This window comes from Macaca fascicularis, chromosome 11, assembly GCF_037993035.2.
Source record: "Macaca fascicularis isolate 582-1 chromosome 11, T2T-MFA8v1.1".
NCBI classification, from domain to species: domain Eukaryota; kingdom Metazoa; phylum Chordata; class Mammalia; order Primates; family Cercopithecidae; genus Macaca; species Macaca fascicularis.
The window spans coordinates 105,468,432-105,490,202 of record NC_088385.1 but is presented as its reverse complement, the minus strand read 5'-3'; the positions used below and the strand labels follow the sequence as shown (position 1 = coordinate 105,490,202).

The following is a 21,771-nucleotide window of genomic DNA, read 5'->3' as shown; positions in this document are numbered from 1 at the left end:
ATAATGGTTAAGCACTCATTGGGTAGGTAAAACACAGTAGTAGGTTCTGGAGATACAGTGATGAACAAAGACCCTAGTCTCAAGGAGCTTTCATTTTAGTGGAGGAGATGCATATCACTAGTAAAAGAATAACAAAAACAAAAAAAGTAGAATTACAGGCCGGGTGCAGTGGCTTACGCCTGTAATCCTTGCACTTTGGGAGGCCGAGGCGGGCAGATTGCCTGCGCTCAGGAGTTTGAGACCAGCCTGGGCAACACGGTGAAACCCCGTCTCTACTAAAATACAAAAAATTAGCTGGGCATGGAGGCAGGCCCCTGTACTCCCAGCTACTCAGGAGGCTGAGGCAGGAGAATTGCTTGAACCTGGAATGGGGAGGTTGCAGCGAGCGCAGATCATGTCACTGCATTCCAGCTTGGGTGACAGAGCAAGACTATGTATCCAAAACACACAAACAAACCAAAAAAAGTAAAATTACAACTGTGACAGTCACTAAGATGATGGGGAAGAGCAAAAGAAAGAGCTTCTTTGGTAGATGGAACTGGATGTGCTAAGGTTGTAGGAACAGAGGAAATGTGGTGGGTAGAGGGTGTGAAAGAAGGCAGAAGTGACTAGAGAGGAGCAGAGAGGGTGGGCAGGATCATGGGGAGATGAGGCTGAAAAGGCTGATGGGAGTAGGACAATGCAGAGTCTTCCAGGCTGTGTTGAGAACTTTTGGGGGGCCTCTTATTTCTATCTATCTATGTGTCTATCTATCTTATCTATCTATCATCTATCTACTATGTATGTATGTATGTATGTATATATGTATCTCCACTTACCTATTTACTATTTTTAGGGTTTATTGAGGTATAATTTATAATTTATTAGGGTAAAATTTACTCTTTTTAAGGGTACTAGTCTATTAATTTTGATCATAATTAAGATGTAGGCTGGGCAAAGTGACTCGAACCTGCAATCTCAGCACTTTGGGAAGCTGAGGTGGGAGGATCACTTGAGTCCAGGAGTTTGAGACCAGCCTGGGCAACATGGTAAGACCCCTTCATCTTTACAAAAATACAAAAATTATCCAGTTGTGGTGGCGTGTGCCTGTGGTCTGAGCTACTCAAGAGGCTGAGGTAGGAGAACTAGAGCCCGAGAGGTGGACATTGCAGTGAGCTGAGATCGAGCCATTACGCTCTAGCCTAGGTGACAGAGCCAGACACTGTCTCCAAACAAACAAACATACATACATTTATCCTAAGACCCAGCAACACCACTCGTGGATATTGACCCAAGAGAAATGAAGACCTCTGTCCACAAAGAAACCTGCACAGTTATGTTTATAATGGCTATATTTATAATAATCAAAAACCGGAAACTACCCAAATTTTGGAAATTTGGGTTTAATACATCATGGGAAATTACGAGAACTTGCTGTCCATAAACGTTCAAATTGAAAGGCGGATGTTTATGACTTTTGGGCCTGGAGGGCAACTTAGATGGATACATGTTTAGATTATTAAAGTGAGGGGTGGGGGAGATATTGAAGATGCTCATATGTCACTATTCCCTAGCCTTATTTATTTATTTATTTATTTACTTATTATTTTTTGAGACGGAGTCTCACTCTGTTGCCCTGCCTGGAGTGCAGTGGCGCCATATCGGCTCTGCATCCTCCACCTCCAGGGTTCAAGTGATTCTTCTGCTTCAGTCTCCTGAGTAGTTGGGATTACAGGTGTGCACCACCACGAGCAGCTAAGTTGTTTGTATTTTTATTAGAGACAGGGTTTCACCATGTTGGTCAGCTGGTCTCAAACTCTTGACGTCAAATAATCTGCCTGCCTTGGCCTCCCAAAGTGCTGGGATTACAGGCATGAGACACCGGGCCCAGCCTCTAATTTATTTAAACAATAACTTAAAGTTAAAACCAAGAGGAGGCGGGCAGATCTCGAGGTCAGGAGTTCAAGACCAGCTTGGCCAACATGGTGAAACCTGTTTCTACTAAAAATACAAAAGTTATCTGGGCCTGGTAGCACATGCCTGTAATCCCAGCTACTGGAGAATTGCTTGAACTGGGACCTGGGAGGCGGAGGTTGTAGTGAGCCGAGATCACGCCACTGCACTCCAGCCTGGGCGACAGAGCGAGACTCTGTCTCAAAAAAAACAAAAAACGAAAAACTGAGAGGCAAAAGTCTGTCTCCCTTCAGCTCGACCAACACTTAGTCTTTCCTTTCCCTCCCTATTTTAAAAAAATAAATCTTTATTGATTTATCCTTTGTGCCAAGCATGGAGATAGGCATTGGGCACAAAAAATTAGTAAGACTCACTTCTTGCCCTCAAGGAACTCAAATTTCTTGAGGGAGGTGGACTTTTAACTGATAGTTACAACAATACAATTTGGTAAGTGCTGTGGTGGAGGCATAGCTCATGCTGATGGAGAGCCTGCTATGCCTTAGGCTTCAAGTGCCTTATATAATATTAACCATTGTCCAAAGACAAAGTTATAACAGATTTAAAGATCTTAATTGGCTTCCATTTGTGATTCTAAAATCAGGCAACATCTCATTCCATAAAATAGAATGAGTATTTCAGTGAGTTGAACAGAAGAGGTTGGCTTTTTTTTTTTTTGAGACAGAGTTCTGTCTGCTCTTGTCGCCCAGGCTCGAGTGCAATGGCACAACCTCAGCCCACTGCAACTTCTACCTCCTGGGTTCAAGGGATTCTCCTGCCTGAGCCTCTCGAGTAGCTGGGATTACAGGTGCCTGCCATCACGCTCAACTAATTTTTTGTACTTTTAGTAGAGACAGGGTTTCACCATGTTGGCCAGGCTGGTCTCAAACTCCTAACCTCAGGTGATCCACCTGCCTTGGCCTCCCAAAATGCAGAGATTACAGGCATAAGCCACTTTGACCGGCCAAGGTTGGCTTTATAGACAAAAAAGGGTTGAGCAAGCAGAAATGGAAAACATAAAGTGGATTGGTGTTTAAAGTTATTTTCTGTTTAAAGGTTAAAGCAGAGGGAACTTCTTATTCCAGTGAAAACTGACCTACTTGGGGATTTGACTATTATATCTCTCTCCTGATTTCTTTCTCTCTTTTTTTTTTCTCTCCTTTTTTAGATACAGGGTCTTGCTCTGTCACCCAGGCTGGGATGATCATAGCTCACTGCAATCCCTGCCTGAACCAATATTCCCACCTCAGCCTCTGGAGTAGCTGGGACCACAGGCATGTGCCGTTGTGCCACTAAGATTTTGTATTTTTTGTAGAGGGATGGTGGTGGTGTTGGGGGGCGGGGGCTCGCCATGTTGCCCAGGTTGGTCTTGAACTCCTGAGCTCAAGCTCAACACCTGCCTTGGCATCCCAAAGTGCTGGGATTACAGGTGTGAGCCACCATGCTCCGCCTCCTCCTGATTTCTTGGAAGGTCAGATAAGCAACTTATTTTCAGCTTGGTTGTGTGGAACTCCAGCATGAGTGACTATTTTGGTTTGTCTGTTGGGCAAGTGTAGGAACTCAATTCAAACCAATGATTTACTATATATTTTATTTAATACCATTTAATCCTTATTTAAATCCTATGAGTTTGCTATAATAATTTTCTCCTTTTTACAGTGAGGAAACTGAGGCACTGGAAGATGAAGGCTACAGAGGTAGAAAGTGATGAAAGTATGTGCAGAATACTACTGATTACAGAGAGGGAAGGGCTGGAGTAGTCAAAGAAAAGACCTATTTTTAGCTGGGCCTCCAAAGAATGATGATGAACTTAGAAAAAGAATGGGGGAAATGTTTTCCAGCACTTAGTGATCAGAGAAACATTCATACAAAGGCTCAGAGCCTGTGGCAATGTGGGAAATGTGGCAATGTGGTAGAGTGTATGGTGGAGGGGCTGCTGCTTAGGGAACTGGCGTGGCATGGGGCAGGAACCTTTCATTTGTAATGCACGATTGGGGAGAATTAAACATCACAGTCTTTGAGGAACTGACAGGAACCTTACCGATCTTCTTGATTCTGTTGTTATACAGATAAGGAAACTGAGGCCAGACAGCTCCAGTGATTTAACTAAGTTCTTGTGGCCAAGAGCATCACGTTTATCTGTTGCTGTAAATTAAGGAATCTGTGGGCTTATTGATTAGGTGTCCCTCAGAGGTTTCCAGGGCCTCATATCTTGCCATCACTTTCCTTAGGGTTATCTGTTCCTGGGCTGGCCTAAGCTTCCTGTCCTTTGAGGAACCTGCCTGCCATCATTGGCCCCAACCCAACAGGAGATCAGTGACCTCCCTGTTCCTGACTTTTTTCCTGACCTACTGACCACCTGCTGACCTATCCGTGTTAATAGCTTTACTGATCTGTCTAGCCTTAAGGCAAGCACTAGCCCCAGTGTGAGGAACAAAGGGGCCTGGTGACCCACACCCCCTGGCCCTTTGGCATTCAGTCCTCAGGCTACCCGGAAGGACACATTATTCAGCCTATTTGGGGTGGGGTGAAACAGTTTCTACTTCTTGTCTTTGGGTTTTTTTTTTTTTTTGAGACCCATTTTGCTCTGTTGCCCTGGCTGGAGTGCAGTGGTGTGACCTCGGCTCACTGCAACCTGTGTCTCCCAAGTTCAAGCAATTCTCGTGCCTCAGCCTCCTGATTAGCCGGGACTACAGGTGCGGCCCACCACGCCTGGCTAATTTTGTATTTTTAATAGAGACAGGGTTTCACCATGTTGATCAGGCTGGTCTCAAATTCCTGACCTTGTGATCCGCCCTAGACTTCCAAAGTGCTGGGATTACAGGTGTAAACCACTGCGCCAGGCCTTTTCTTTAGTCTTTCCCTGCTTTCTAAACACAAAGCAACAGAAAAACTCCTGCTTCAAATGCATGACTCAGGTCTGGCATTCAAGTTGCTGCTATTTTGGAAAAAAGCTGCCTGTAGTGCTTTTGAAATTTCTTATTCTCCTACCTGTGATTAACTCATGTGATTAGCAAAGTTTTATTATCAGAATTTATCAATAAAATGAAGTTAGTGATCTAGTAAATAAGAAGAGAACCTGCACAAAATAGCACGCAGAACCCCATTTTTTTTTTCTATGCATTTGTAAGTATTGGAAACATCTGGTGGCCGGGCGCGGTGGCTCATGCCTGTAATCCCAGCACTTTGGGAGGCCGAGGCGGGAGGACCACTTGAGGTCAGGGGTTCGAGACCAGCCTGGCCAACATAGTGAAACCCCGTCTCTACTAAAAATACAAAAATTAGCTGGGTGTGGTGGCTATAATCCTAGCTACTCGGGAGGCTGAGGCAGGAGAATCATTTGAACCCGGGAGGTGGAGGTTGTAGTGAGCCTAGATCGCGCCATTATACTCCAGCCTGGGGACAGAGTGATACCCCGTCTCAAAGAAAAAAATAATAAAAATAAAAAAATAGGCCGGGCGCGGTGGCTCAAGCCTGTAATCCCAGCACTTTGGGAGGCCGAGACGGGCGGATCAGGAGGTCAGGAGATCGAGACCATCCTGGCTAACACGGTGAAACCCCGTCTCTACTAAAAAATACAAAAAACTAGCCGGGCGAGGTGGTGGGCGCCTGTAGTCCCAGCTACTCGGGAGGCTGAGGCAGGAGAATGGCGGGAACCCGGGAGGCAGAGCTTGCAGTGAGCTGAGATCCGGCCACAGCACTCCAGCCTGGGCGACAGAGCGAGACTCTGTCTCAAAAAAAAAAAAAAAAAAAAAAGAAAACATCTGGAAAGAAGTAGCTGAAAATATTAGAAGTAGTTATATCTGGGTAACAGTGTGTTGATCTCTGTTCTTTTTGCTTTTCACCTTTTCTGAATTTTCTACTATGTGCATATATTGAACTCAGAAAAGCAAACAATAAAATTTTCTTTAAAGTTACTAATATTAGGCAAAGCAAATAGCTCAAATGTACATTTGTGATAGTCCTCTTAGCCTATTACATGTTGAGTAATGTATTCTAGTTTGATTTTCCTTGTTAGCCAAAGATTTCATTATTTTGCAGCTTAAGTTGTTTATTTCTAGTTCCTTAAGGTGGTGAGGAGGTGAGGAGAGTGAAGAAGCAAATTCCATTTCAGTAAAACAGGGCGTGCAGCCTTTTGCCCTGCGTCCCTTTGTCTCAAGGCCCCTGTGTTCCGGGTCTTTTGTTGTTCTCTGCACCGACTTTGATTCGAGATTTAAAGAAAAACAAGTGCTGGCCCTCCTTGCGCCCTCTGGTGTCCCAATGAGGTATAACCGGACAAACCCCACAAAGATCACAGCCATTTTCACACAGCGCTCCCCCGACACAGTGATGCCTGGGGACGGGAATGTCGGGAATCTTAGAGGAAGGAATCACACACCGACAAGCACGGCAGGCTTAATCTTTGAAACTTAATCAAAGTCTGTAAGTATGGTTACTGGTTTTTAAAAAATTAAAAGCAGTATCTGGGCTGCAAGTATTTAAAAAACCTAATAGGAAATGTCAATTCTCAAAGCATTTGGCACAGCTTTCTGGGTTCTAAAACTAAGAAAATCGTACTACATATGTTGTTTTATAAATACAGCATAAACCAGTACTTTAGAGACAGAGTCTTGTCCTGTCACCCAGGCAGGAGAGCAGTGGTGCAACCATAGCCCACTGCAGCCTTGAATTCCTGACCTCAGGTGATCCTCCACACTTCCCAAAGGGCTGGGTTTACAGGTATGAGCCAATGTGCCTGGCCTAGTACTTTGGATTAAGTGCAAATAAATTAGGTGAAAGAGAGGTCTGGATACCTAGACTTTAGCTTGACTGAGGATAATGATTTCTGCAACTTTAAGCTTTACCATGTTGACCAAAAATAAAATTCTAAGTTCTCCAATCAGTTGAATGGATGCCTCTTTGTCCAAGGGCATTCCAAAGTTACCTGAAATATTAGTTCATGTCATGATGGGAACAGTGGTCAGACAAGCCTCATTATACTCTCCTCCCTTTAGGAGAGAGTCCCTTTGGGATTCAGGCACATCTGACCAGCATTAACATTAAACCTGAAGTCTGACAAAGCAGGCTTTTTGCAGCAATAAGATACGAACATGACAGACAGCAGGCCCTTAAGTAAATTGAAGTAGTTTACGCCCCCCCCCCAAAAAAATATGTATATATTTTTGACACATTTTGAAATGGCCCTGCAAAGGTGTCTCTTGTGGGGAAAATCTACTTTCAGTAGAGAATCCCCTTCCCTTTCCAGATATTTTTCCTTAACCAGGAGAGAATTAACTAAGAGTCTTGCACCTTAAAAAGGTAAAAAATAAAATTTTTGGCTGGGCATGGTGGCTCACACCTGTAATCCCAGCACTTTGGGAGGCCAAAGTGGGTGGACCACCTGAAGGTCAGGAGTTTGAGACCAGCCTGGCCAACATGGTGAAACCCCATCTCTACTAAAAATACAAAATGTAGCCAGGTGTGGGGGCGGGCACCTGTAATCCCAGCTACTTGGGAGGCAGATGCAGGAGAATCGCTTGAACCTGGGAGGTGGAGGTTGCAGTGAGCCGAGATCACACCATTGCCCTCCAGCCTGGGCAACAAGAGCGAAACTTCGTCTCAAAAATAAATAAAAATAATAAAATAAATAAATAAAAATAAAAAATAGAAGTTTTACAATCTGACCTGGTGCAGTGGCCCACCCCTTTTATCCCAGCACTTCAGGAGGCCGAGGCAGGTGGCTTGCTTGAGCCCAGGAGTTCGAGATAAGCCTGGGCAACATGGTGAAACCCTGTCTCTACTAAAAATACAAAAATTACCAGGACGTAGTGGTGCGCACCTGTAATCCCAGCTACTCCAGAGGCTGAGAGGTGGGATGATGGCTTGAACCTGGGAGGTTGAGGCTGCAGTGAGCTGAGATTGCACCACTGCACTCCAGCCTGGGTGGTGGAGGGAGACTGAGAAATATTTACAATCTGTTCTCTCTGAAGCCTGCTACCTGGAAGCTGTATCTGCATAACAAGAACTTTGATTTTCGCAACCCCTTATCTTAACTCAGGCACTCCCTTCTGTAGATTTCAGGTCTTTAGACAAACTCTTTCAACTAACTCCCAATCAGAAAATCTTTGAATCCACCCATGACCTGGAAGTGCCCCATGCACCCTCACTCAACGTGGACTTGTCCCGCCTTCCTGCAGGGAACTGATGTACATCTTAGATGTATTATGTTTCTCTAAAATGTGTAATAAAAAGCTGTAGCCCGACCACTTCGAGCACATGTTCTCAGGATCTCCTGGGGCTGTGTCACTGGCCATGGTCACTCATGTTTGACTCAGAATAAGTCTCTTCAAATATTTTACAGAGTTTGACTCTTTTCTTCATCGACAATCAATATGTGAGAGTTGATACTGAAGGCCCCTTTTGTCTGTAATATACTTCATTCTATCACATTTTTCACCAAGGTGTTTTGTTTGGTTTTTATAGAGATGAGATCTCACTTTGTTGCCCAGCCTGGTCTCTTGGGCTTAAGAGATCCTCCCTCCTCAGCCTTCTAAAGTGCTGAGATTACATGTGCGAGCCCCGGTCTTAAACTGTGCTTTTTTTTTTTTTTGAGCCCGAGTCTTCCTCTGTCACCCAGGCTGGAGTATAGTGCCACGATCTCGGCTCACTGCAACCTCCACCTCCCGGGTTCAAGCATTTCTCCCTACCTCAGCCTCCCGAGTAGCTGGGATTACAGGTGTCTGCCACCACGCTTGGCTAATTTTTTTTGTTTGTTTTGTATTTTTAGTAGAGACAGCTTTTCGCCATGTTGTCCAGACTGGTCTCCAACTCCTGACCTCAGGTGATCTGCCTGCCTCAGCCTCCCAAAGTGCTGGGATTACAAGTGTGAGCCACTGCCCCTGGCTAAACTGTGCTTTTTAAAATTATATTTCCACTAAAAAATGTAGATGTAAAATATTTTTAGTTTAAATATTTGATTGATAAGATCTCAGGCATTAGGCTGGGCGCGGTGGCTCATGCCTGCAATCCCAGCACTTTGGGAGGCTGAGGTGGGTGGATCACCTGAGGTCAGGAGTTCAAGACCAGCCTGACCAACATGGTGAAACACCGTCTCTACTAAAAATACAAAATTAGCCGGGCATAGTGGCATGCGCCTGTAATCCCAGCTTGAGAGGCTGAGGCAAGAGAATTGCTTGAACCTGGAAGGTGGAGGTTGTGGTAAGCCAAGATCGTGCCATTGTACTCTAGCCTGGGCAACAAGAGTGAAACTCCATCTCAAAAAAGAAACAACAGCAGCAAACCTCAGGCATTACAATTTTATTTGAATAGGAAATTCATGCACACAGAACAAAGTTCAAAAAGTACCAGATACCAGAAGGTATAAGGTATACAGACGAAAGTCTCCCATTTTTTCTTTTCTTTCTTTCTTTTTTTTTTTTTTTTGAGACAAGCTTCTTTCTGTCGCCCACGCTGGAGTGCAATGGCGTGATCCCAGCTTGTTGCAATCTCTGCCTCTTGGGTTCAAGCGATTCTTCTGCCTCAGCCTCCAGAGTAGCTGGGATTATAGGCACGCCACCATGCCCGGGCAAGTTTTGTATTTTTTAGTAGAGACGGGGTTTCACCAGGTTGGCCAGGCTGGTGTCGAACTCCTGGCCTCTAGTGATCTGCCTGCCTTGGCCTCCCAAAGTGCTGGGATTATAGGCATGAGCCATCAGGCCCAGCTTCTCTCCCATTTCTAACTCACAGCAATTCTCTTGAGTGATGTTGGGGTTGGCCTGGCAGCTCAACAAGGCCATCATAGGCTTTGAGTATTCTCTTCTTGTTCTGGGTCTTTCTTCTCTGCTACCTTTAGCAAAAGGACATTTCTTTTTCATGATTGTCACTTCATGTCTGCAAAGTAGCTGCTGCAGCCATCATGGCCAGTTTCAAGGCTGGAACATGAGGGAAGAGGCAACTCCAGCACCCTTTCCTTTTGAATGTCCCTTTTAACTGGGAGAAACCTTTCCAGGGAAACCCTGACAGTTGTTTTCCTGTTTCATTAACCACTATTGGGCCACACAGAGGCTGGGAAAGTGACTGTCAGGCAAAAGGGTATGAATAGTGATTCTAATATTGGTTTTTTATTTTTGTATTCTAGTTTTCTGTGCTGGGTGTAAGAACTGAAATCTATTAGTATAACACCATTTTTCCTCAATTCAGCAATAATGTTTTCATCATTTCTATTTCAGGAGATACATCCAGAAAACTGCATTACAATTTCAAATCAAAGCTGTACAAGTTTTTTTTTTTTTTTTTTTTTTACACAGACATCACCATGTTAGAAAAGTTGGATAAGTTTTGAAACCATTCTGAACCTATCATTCCTGTCTTTCAAATCCTTCCAAGGCATCTTATTATTGATTTGTTTCTATATTTTCCTCATTATTAAAGAGGTTGAGTATCTTTTCTCTAGAGCTAGTTTGGGTTTTGATTTTCTTCACTTTCCTGATGGAGTCATTTTAGAATTGAAGGGCATCATAGCAACTGAGGCAGTGTTGACATCATCAATATTTTAGGATGACAGGTAACCATATTTCCCAGTTTGCTTGGGACAAGGCCTGTTTGTACCTCTTGCCCTAGCATTTTTTTTTTTTTTTTTTGAGACAGAGTCTCACTCTGTCACCCAGGCTGGAGTGCAGTGGCGTGATCTCAGCTCACTGCAACCCCCACCTCTTGGGTTCAAGTGATTCTCCTGCCTCAGCCTCCTGAGTAGCTGGTATTACAGGCATGCACCACCACTCCTGGCAAATTTTTGTATTTTTAGTAGAGACAGACTTTTGCCATGTTGGCCAGTCTGGTATCAAACTCCTGACCTCAAGTGATCCCCCGGCTTGGCCTCCCACAGTAATGGGATTACAGGCGTGAGTCACCATGCCTGGCCCTAGTATATGCATTGTGTTCAATCTCAAAAGTGTGTGAGTTTTGTTGAAAAATTATATGGTGGTCATTTATTATCTGAAATACACATCAAAATACCACTATTGCCATTTTGCTCTGGTATCTTCATCAGTGGGTTCAGGATTGTTATGAAGGGTGAGGTTTGTTCTGCTTCCTTCTCTGTTGTATCTCCAGAGCTCAGAACAGTGCCCAGCACCTAGTAAGTGCTTAATGAATATGAATGCATCTGCACATAAATTCATTTCTTGGGGCTTGGCACATTGCCACTTGAACAAATGGATTCTATTAACAAGGAGTATAGAGCTATGATTTTGGGGTATACAACTCATGGTGCCTGCCAAAACATGCGTTTTAGATTTTGATAGATATCGTCAAGTTGTTCTCCACAGGGGTTGAGCCAGTTTACACTCCCACCAGCAATATGTGAGAGCATCTGTTTCTCTAACCTTCACCCACATGGTGTTATCAAAATTTTTATCTGTGCCAATCTGGTAGTTTAAATTTACATTTTCCTTATTATGGAAAGATAGAGCATACTTTCATATGTTTAAAAGCCATTTGAAATTTCTAAGAACTGTCTGTTCATATCCTCTGCCCATTTTTTTTTTTTTTTCAGTGAATTACTGGTCTTTTTCTTATCAATCTATAGGAATACAAATAGTTGTTCCAAGGTTTTCATGCCTTTTGAGTTTGTTTCTGGTGTTGTTACTAAGCAGAATTTAAAACGTATTTATATTTAGCTTCTTTCCTTTTATTGCATCTATATTTTGCATCATGCTTAGAAAGGCTTTCCCAGATTGTAAAATAAATCTCCCATATTTTCTTGTCTTACTTCCAAGTTTTCATTTTTTTCACATATAAGTCTTGATCTATCTGAAATTTATTTTGGTGATATGATTTGAGATATGAATAAAATCTAATATTGTTATTGAATAGCTCATCTTTTCCCCACTGGTGGAAACTCTAAAGGGTTCGTGATATACAGAGACTATTTCCTATGAAACTTTTAACACTCTAGTAAATTCTAGGGAAAGAAACTCAAGGACAAATCAGTCAGGATGGAATTTTATTTTATTATTATTTTTTGTTATTTTGTTTTATTGTTATTTTGTTGTTGTTGAGACAGAGTTTTGCTCTTTTTGCCCAGGCTGGAGTGCAATGGCATGATCTTGGCTCACTGCAACCTCCGCCTCCCGGGTTCAAGCAATTCTCCTGCTTCAGCCTCCCAAGTAGCTGGAATTACAGGCGCCTGCCACCACCCCTGGCTAATTTTATTTTATTTTATTTTTTTTTGTATTTTTAGTAGAGACGGGGTTTCACCATGTTGGCCAGGATGGTCTCCATCTCTTGACTTCGTGATCCACCTGCCTTGGCCCCCCAAAGTGCTGGGATTACAGGTGTGAGCCACTGCGCCCGGCCGGATGGAATTTTAATTTGTAGTTTCATGTCTTCCATTTCCTCAAATTATAATAATGCTATCTTTTATTAAGTATTTATGTGTTAAGTATAATACTACAAAAGACTGTATAAAAATACAGAGAGTTTATGGAATAATGGTAAAACGAACACCTGTGTACCTGTTATCCAGATGAACATGTAAAACTTTGCCAGTGACTTGAAAATCCTGTTTGCTCTACTTTAATCATCTTCTTCCTCCTCAGGAGGTAACCACTATCCTGATTTTTTGATAATTATTTCTTGCTTTGCTTTATAGTTTTACCACCTATGTGGCTATTCTTAAATATTATTTATTTTTTGTATTTGATGAGAACAAAAAATATCTTTGTTGTTATTTTGAGACAGGGTCTTGATCTGTTGCTCAGGCTGGAGTGTAGTGGCACAGTCACATCTCACTGCAGCCTTGACCCCTCCCAGGCTTCAACAATCCTCCCACCTCAGCCCCCCAGTTAGCTGGCACTACAGGCATGCACCATCATGCCTGGCTAATTTTTGTAGTTTCTTTTTTTTGTAGAGACAGGGTTTCACCATGTTGTCCAGGCTAGTCTTGAACTCCTGGACTCAAGTGATCTGCCTGCCTCAGCCTCCCAAAGTGCTAGGATTACAGGCGTGAGCCATGGCTCCTGGCCTTATATTGCTTATTTTTGACAACTGAGTGGCAAGCCCAACCATTGCGGCAGGCTCTCAAAAGATAAGCTCTGGGTGAAGTTCAGTGGTAGCGTTCCTGAGAGAATGCAAGAGCTCCTTTTGGGAAGTCTGTGGTCAGGGTCAAGAGTGAGTTCTGGGAAACACAGGATATATCACAGCTGGGACATCTGGCAGGGCTGCAGTTGGGGTCAGGTAATGGATATCTGCAGAAACATAGTCAAGAAGTGGGAGCTCTGTCTGCAACTCCCAAGCTCTCCATGGTTTCTTACCTACTTTCAAGAAGAAATCAAAGAAAACCCATTCTATGGGGTAAGGTGAATTTCCTCAGTTTTGGAAGACAGCTGGTCATGGTGGGTGTGTTAGTATTCTATTGCCACATAACAAATTATCACCAATGCAGCAGCTTAAAACAACACACATTTATTGTCTCATAGTTTCTACAGCTGAGGAGCCTGGCATATTTTAGCTGGTTCCTCTCCTCAGGGTCTCATTAGGCTGAAATCAAGACATTGGTTGGCTGCCTCCTCCTCTGGAGGCTCCACTAGGGAAATATTTCTTTCCAAGATAGCTCAGGTTGTTAGCAGAGTTCATTTCCTTGCAGGTGTAGCACCGGAGGCTAGGCTAGGCTAGGCTTGGCTTGGCTTGGCTTGGCTTGGCTTGTCTTGTCTTGTCTTGTCTTGTCTTGTCTTGTCTTGTCTTGTCTTGTCTGCCTGCCTTCCTTCCTTCCTTCCTCTCTCTGTCCCTCTTTTTCTCTTTCTTTCTTTCTTTTTTGACAGAGTCTCTCTCTGTTGCCCAGGCTAGAATGCAATGGCACAGTCTGGGCTCATGGCAACCTCCACCTCCTGGGTTCAAGCGATTCTCCTGCCTCAGCCTCCCAAGTAGCTGGGATTACAGGCATCTGCCAGTATGCCTGGATAATGTTTGTATTTTTAATAGAGACGGGGTTTCACCATGTTGGCCAGGCTGGTCTTGAACTCCTGACTTCAAGGGATCTGCCTGCTTGGCCTCCCAAAGTGTTGGGATTACAGGCGTGAGCCACTGCGCCTGGCCTTCACTTTCTTTCTGGCTGTCAGTGGGGACTGCTGCCAGCTCCTAGAGGCTGCTCTCAGGTGGCCTTCTCCACTCAGCAATGGAGACTCTCCCTTATGATGAGTCTCCCTTATGTTAAGTCTCCCTTGTGCTTAGAATCTCTCTGGCTTTCTCTTCTGCTACCAGCCAGAGAAAATGCTCTTAAAATGCCTTTAAAGGGCTCACATGATTAAGTCAGGTTTACCAGGATAATCCTCTGTCTTAAAGTCAACTGATTAGTCACCTTAATTACATCTGCAAAACTTTGTGTCATGCAAGGTGACATAACCCTACTCATAACTAGGGGGTGGAGATTATAGAGGCCATTTTAGAATTCTGCTTGTCACAGTGAGGAGAGCAGAAACTCCACTGGTACATAGTCAAGATGTGCCAAGCACAGACAAAATCTAGGTCAGACTCACCAGGCCTCAAAAAGAGGTCCAATGGCAAAGGGTATCTTCGAGATGGCTCTTGTGATGTCTGCATCTTGTGTCACATTGCTCCAATCTGGATTGACTGTCCTCTGCATCTGACACATAGCTGTCATTCAAGGACCTCTTTTTATCATCCTCCTGAGGATCCTTTTTATTTCTCTCATGTTGGATTGCTTCTTTCTTGCAGCAATTTCTTCCTTTTCACTCTTAATTCACACTCTCTCTTGCTTTCCTCTTATTCTGGTGGAGTCAACCTTCTTGAAATTTCTTGATAATGGGTACACAGAAGTTAAATTTTTTCAGACCTTTTATGTCTAAAAAACTCTTTTTTTTTTTTTTTTTTTTTTTTGAGCTGGAGTCTCACTCTGCCACCTGGTTGGAGTGCAGTGGTGTGATCTTGGCTCACAGCAACCTCCACCTCCTGAGTTCAAGTGATTCTCCTGCCTCAGCCTCCCGAGTAGTTGGAATTACAGTCGCCCACCACCATGCCTGGCTAATTTTTTTGTATTTTTAGTAGAGATGGGGTTTTGCCATGTTGACCAGGCTGGTTTTGAACTCCTGACCTCAGGCAATCTGCCTACCTTGGCCTCCCAAAGTGCTGGGGTTACAGGTGTGGGCCACTGTGCCTGGCCAAAAAAACCTTTATATTTTTATTTTTAGATATAGGATCTTGCTCTGTCACCCAGGATGGGATGCAGTGACGTGATCATAGTTCATGGTAACCTTGAGCTCCTAGGCTCAAGGGATCCTCCTGCCTTAGCCTCCCAAGCAGCTAGGATGACAGGTGTGAGCCACCATGACTGGATTCAATTTTATGTTTATACTTGATTGATAGCTTAGCTGAGAATACAATTCTAGTTGGAAGTTATTGGCCCTCAAAATTTTGAAGGCATCATTTCACTTTCATTGTGCTAGATTGTCTGTTGTCCAGCTATATATCTCCATTATTCCTTCTAGAGTTCACTCTGCATTAAAGAGAAACCTGTAGTTACATGTGCCAGAATCCCCTCCTTCATTTGATTCCAAGTTGGAGTTTGCCAGTGAGATGCACTTGCGTGAGAAGCAAAGCAGAAAAGAAAAACCATTGTTCAACAGAGGCAGTTGAAGGCAGACACGTGGACTGAAGGCAAGATCTTGAGAGTTTCCTGTTTGGGTGCTATAAGCAGCTGGGATTGAAGGCAGTGGCTTGCCTTAGATTGTTGAGATTTTTCCATGGCTTGCAGGTGAAGTTCTGTGAATCACTTACTTCTACTGGCTGCTCTGCTGACCTTCACATCCTCAACACTTAGCTCTTTTTTTTTTTTTTTTTTTTTGAGATGGAGTCTCACTCTGTTGCCCAGGCTGGAGTGCAGTGGTGCGATCTCGGCTTACTGCAACCTCTGTCTCCCAGGTTCAAGTGATTCTCCCGCCTCAGCCCCCTCAGTAGCTGGGATTATAGGCACATGCCACCATGCCTACCTAATTTTTATATTTTTTGTAGAGACGCGGTTTCAACATGTTGGCCAGGCTGGTCTCGAACTTCTGACCTGGTGATCCGCCCGCCTCAGCCTCCCAAAGTGCTGGGATTACAGGTGTGAGCCTTGTGTCCAGCCATTATTTTTTTATTTTTTTATTTTTTTAAATTCTTCATGGTTACAAAATGCCTGCTGCAACTGCAAACATCACATCCGTGCATGACGTCTAAAATAGGAAAAAGAGAGTACAGATGCTCTTCTTCATGCATTCGTCTTATTTTATCAGGAGCATAAATTGTTTCAAAGTTAGACCGGAGTGATTGGGCAAATTTGTATACCTACCTCATGCCTACCCCTAAATCACAGCAAAAGGAAAGGGAAACCATCAGGATTAATTAGCTGGGGCTGGGGGGAGAGCATATTTCTGCCTATGCCTGCACAAATTGAAGCTCTTCGAGCAAGAAATAAGGGGAAATGGCTGTTAAGAAGGCAACCAACTCTGTCTGCCATGTTCCTCATGTAAGGATACTGCATGTAATATTGCAGACTGTTGATCAGTGGACAACCAGTAGGAAAAACCAGATTTTAAAAAGTGTTCTAAATTCCTCACAATTATGTAATGTCATTTAATCCATCAGTAGGAGAGACGATGAAGGTAACATTTTATAAGAATGAAATATCTGACAGGAATTAGCAAAAGTTTCAGAGTTGGCCTTAGGAATAAAGTGAAGACAAAAGAATAAGAATTTGATTAAATTCACAGTTAGAACCAGATATATTACATTAATGTTAATAGCAAAAGAAGCAAAGAAAGAAGATATATCCAAAGCGTAAAAAGTATATTTGAAGTGTTTTGGGATTTCTACTCATGAAAGAAATGCTTCTCAGTTAGGGGAAAAGTCAGCAGACTTCTCTATGTAGCTGACGAGGTTAGCTAGTCCTGCTACTTTTGATGAATTATTAGAAGACTCACCCACTTAGAAAAAGCTGTGTGCATTTAAAACAAATCATTAATAATGAAATTGATAGTAACTTGTGAAAAACAGAACAAACAGATATCTGTACTTCTGCTTGAAATATTAGTTCTTGAGTTTTGAAGAGATTATGCTAGTCAGGTTATTAGTCCCATGTAACAAAACTTTGGCTAGTTAAAGCAGAAATAGGCCAGGTGCAGTGACTCACGCCTATAATCCCAGCACTTCGAGAGGTTGAGGTGAGTGGATCACGAGGTCAGGAGATCAAGGCCGTCCTGGCTAACACGGTGCAATCCCATCTCTACTAAAAATACAAAAAGTTAGCCAGGCATGGTGGCGCGTGCCTATAGTCCCAGCTACTCGGGACGCTGAGGCAGGAGAATCACTTGAACCTGGGAGGTGGAGCTTGCAGTGAGTCGAGATCGCGCCACTGGACTCCAGCCTGGGTGACCGAGTGAGACTCCATGTCAAAAAAAAAAAAAAAAAAAAAAAAAGAGAAATTATTGAGGTCTAACTTAGAGCTCACAGAAACTCTGGGAGGGCCAGAGTTGGACTTGGCAGCTTGACAGTCAGAAACAAATGACTTGGTGGATACAGCAAAGATTTCATGACAGTGTCTGTCACTGAAGACCCTGTTAGAGCACCCTCCCTTCCACTGCTGTCTGTTGTGAAGACCTTCATGGGAATGGCACCTCCACTGGAGCCCTCCCTGGAAGCATGGGTTCTGTGCACCGCCTGTTTTCTTGTACTGTTCTGCAAATTGAATCTTCATATGGGTGTATCTGGCTAGTAAGGCCTGTGCCACAAGTCAGCATGCCGGCTGCAAGAAGGGCTGAGAAGTCCAGTTTCTGATTTCCACCTTTGAAGGTGAGACTTATAATGTGGAGAATTCTCCAGACATAGGAATTCTGAGCAAAAGATGCTGATATGATTTGGCTGTATGTCCTCACCCAAATCTCATGTTGAATTGTAATTCCCAGTGTTGGGGGAGGGACCTGTTGGGAGGTGATTGGATCATGGAGGCAGTTTCCCCCCTTGCTGTTCTCATCATAGTGGGTGAGTTCTCACAAGATTTGATGATTTAACAGTGTGTAACACTTCCCCCTTCTCTCTCTCTCCTTCTCTGCCATAGTAAGATGTGCTTGCTTCCCCTTTCCCTTCTGCCATGATTGTAAGTTTCCTGAGGCCTAGTCATGCTTCCATACAGTCTGTGGAACTGTGAGTCAATTAAACCTCTTTTCTTCATAAATTACCCAGTCTCAGTTCTTTTTTTTTTTTTGAGATAGGGTCTCACTCTGTCACCCAGGCTGGAATGCAGTGATGAGATCTTGGCACACTGCGGCCTCTACCTCCAGGACTCACGCAGTCCTCTTGTCTCAGCCTCCTGAGTAATTGGGACTACAGGCATGCACCACTATGCCCTGCTAATTTTTGTATTTTTTGTAGAGATGGGGTTGTGCTGTGTTGCCCAGGCTGGTCTTGAACTCCTGGGCTCAAGCAGTCTCTCACCTTGGTCTCCCAAAGTGTGTGTGGGTAGTGGGATCAGGTAGTTCTTTATAGCAATGTGAGAATGGAACAGACTAATACAGCATCTGTGAATAGAACACATGTCAAATTGAGTAACAGGCTTAAGAGCATGGAGTCAGGTATACCTTAGTTCAAGTCCAGCCCCACAGCTTCCCGCCTGAGTCATTCTGGGTAACTTCTTTACCTTTGTAAGCTTGTTTCATCGTTTGTAAAATATGTATGATAATAGTGGCTACATCACAGAGGTGCTATTAAAATTAAATGAGAAAGGATGGGCACGGTGGCTCACGTCTATAATCTCAGCACTTTGGGAGACCAAGGCAGGTGGATCCCTTGAGTCCAGGAGTTTAAGACCAGTCTGAGCAACATGGTGTGACCCTGTATCTACAAAAAATAAAAAAATTGGCTCATGCCTGTAATCCCAGCACCTTGGGAGGCGTAGGTGGGAGGATCACGAGGTCAGGAGATCAAGACCATCCCGGCTAACATGGTGAAACCCTGTCTCTACTAAAAATACAAAAAATTAGCCAGGCGTGGTGGCAGGTGCCTGTGGTCCCAGCTAATTGGGAGGCTGAGGCAGGAGAATGGCATGAACCTGGGAGGGGGAGCTTGCAGTGAGCAGAGATTGCGCCACTGCACTCCAGTCTGGGCAACAGAGAAGACTCCGTCTCAAAAAAAAAATAAATAAATAAATAAAATAAAAAAATTAGCTGGGTGTGGTGGCATGCACCTGTAGTCCCAGCTACTTGGGAGGCTGAGGCAGGAGGATCACTTAAGGCCATGAGTTTGAAGCTTCAGTGAGGAATGGTTGTGCCACCACACTCCAATCTGGGTGATAGAGACCCTGTGTTAAAAAAAAAAAAAAAAAAAAAAAAGTTTAAATGAGATAAAGCATAAAGCACTTAACCTAGTACCTAGTGCATGGTGAATAAGTCACTGATTACAAGCTTATATTACTATTATTATTGATCTTCTTGTTGGTATTGTTACTGGTGTTTATGTAGGACAATCAAAGCTGATGATATAAAATTTAACCATTATAGCACATTAGGTAGTTTCTGTCCCAGGAATTACAGTTTGGGAATTAAATTCAGAGTTCCCTTTTCTGGTTTAAAAAAGCCAAGAAGGATTAGTACTAATATTCTGATAATTTATAAATGCCTCTCTCAACTCACCATCTTCCTACATCTTCCTCCTGCTTTATCTGTTTTCGATTACAATCACAGAATGCCACTTTTAGGTCAACATATGTTCTTGGCTGCATGCAGTGTCTCATGCTGGTAATCCTCACAAAGGGATGCCATAACAGGAGGATCTCTCGAGCTCAGGAGTTCGAGTCTGCAGTGAGCTATGATTGCACCATTGCACTCCAGCCATGGCAACAGAATGAGACCCTGTCTCTAAGAAAAAAAGAAAAAGAAATCACAATGTAGTCACTTCTATCACCATCTATTGGTATAAGGGAGTCACTAAAACCAAACCAAATTTGAGGGAAGGTGAATTAGACTACACTTCTTGAGAGGAGAGTGACAAAGTCACATTGCTGAAGAACATATGGGAAAAAAGATATTGTTGAGGCTTCTTTGGAAAATGCAATCTCCCATAACCTGATAGGGTGAGGGTGATTGAGCCTATTTCAGCCTGGCATTGAAAGCTTGGTATGTTATTACATGAGAAAGGCAGGTTATAGAACAACACGTATGGTATGACTCCATTTTTGCTTACAAATATGCAAAGTCATATGTGTATGTGTGTGCGTGTGTGTGTGTGTGTGTGCATGTGGGTAGTGGGTATGATGTATCAAGGACAAAAAATGGGTGTGTTAGTCCAGTTTCACACTGTTATAAAGAACTGAGACTGGGTAATTTATAAAGGAAAGAGGTTTAGTTGACTCACCATTCTGCATGGCTAGGAGGCCTCAGGAAACTTACATTCATGGTGGAAGGCAAAGGGGAAGTAAGGCACGTCTTACATGGCAGTAGGAGAGAGAGAGCAAGTGGGGAACTGTTAAACACTTTTAAAACCATCAGATCTTGTGAGAACTCACTCACTATCATGAGAACAGCATGGGGGAAATCAACCCCATGATCCGATCACCTCCCACCAGGTCCCTCCCCTGACATGTGGGGATTACAGTTCCACATGAGATTTGGGTGGGAACACAGAGCCAAACCATATCAGTGTGCTAGAAATGTAACTTAATTATTTTCTAAAACTCAATTTGTGATTTCTTTTCTTTTCTTTTTTTTTCCGATATGAAGTGTCACTCTGTCACCCAGGCTGGAGTGCAGGAGTGCAGTGGCATGATCTCGGCTCACTGCAACCTCTGCCTCCTGGTTCAAGCAGTTCTCCTGCATCAGCCTCCTGAGTAGCTGGGATTACAGGCATGCACCACCACGCTTGGCTAATTTTTGTATTTTTAGTAGAGACGGGGTTTCACCATGTTGGTCAGGCTGGTGTCGAACTCTGGACTTCAAGTGATCCACCCGCCTCAGCCTCCCAAAGTGCTGGGATTACAGGTGTGAGCCACTGCATCTGGCCTCAGTTTGTGATTTCCTTCCCTGTATTTCTACCTCCAGAGTCCATCTCCTGCCCATTCATTCTGATACAGAAAATGACACTTAGTTGCTTCCAGATAATCACAATTGACTTAAGTGGTTTCTTAGTCACTTAAAGCCCTAACACTTTAGAATAGCTTCTTTTCGGGGGTGGGGAAGTGGGGAGAGCTGGTGAGGGGTAAGGCAACACACAGTCTTAGAAACCAAAGCAGTTAATTTTTTTTTTTTTTTTTTTTGAGATGGAGTTTCGCTCTTGTCACCCAGGCTGGAGTGCAATGGTGTAATCTTGGCTCACTGCAACCTCTGCCTCCCAGGTTCAAGCGACTCTCCTGCCTCAGCCTCCCATGTAGCTGTAATTACAGGCACAAACCACCATGCCAGGCTAATTTTTGTATTTTTAGTAGATACGAGGTTTTGCCATGTTGGTCAGGCTGGTCTCAAACTCCTGACCTCAGGTGATCTGCCTGCCTTGGCCTCCCAAGGTGCTGGGATTACAGGCGTAAGTCACTGTACCTGGCCTAGTTAACATTTTATATATCAGCTTGCAGCATGTGCATAGGAATGCTACAAATGTACATTCTGGATTATAAGAAAATATGGGACTTTCCCCCATTTCTTTTTATCTGTATTTCTAACTTTTATACTATAAGGACATATATTATTTATGTATATATATACACACTATGTTATACACTATTTATATGCTGTTTACTTATAGGATTAATTTTTCAATCCACATAATCAAGATCGATCAATATTTTTTAATATCAAATAATCCCAGGATATGAATCTAATTACTATAATA

The 21,771-nt window shown here is 43.4% G+C and overlaps 1 long non-coding RNA gene across 7 annotated transcripts in view; it reads left to right on the top strand.

The window, feature by feature from the left end:
• LOC102124823 (uncharacterized) overlaps positions 1-21,771 on the top strand; it is a 178,294-nt gene that overhangs the window by 8,077 nt on the left and 148,446 nt on the right. For 4 of the 7 annotated variants that reach the window (XR_012420521.1, XR_012420519.1, XR_012420522.1 and 1 more), the window contains exon 1: positions 6,226-6,351. The exons of the other annotated variants lie outside the window; for them this stretch is intronic. This is a non-coding gene — a long non-coding RNA (uncharacterized lncRNA). Of the gene's footprint in view, positions 1-6,225; positions 6,352-21,771 lie in introns of those variants that run through there. 7 annotated transcript variants of the gene reach the window in all.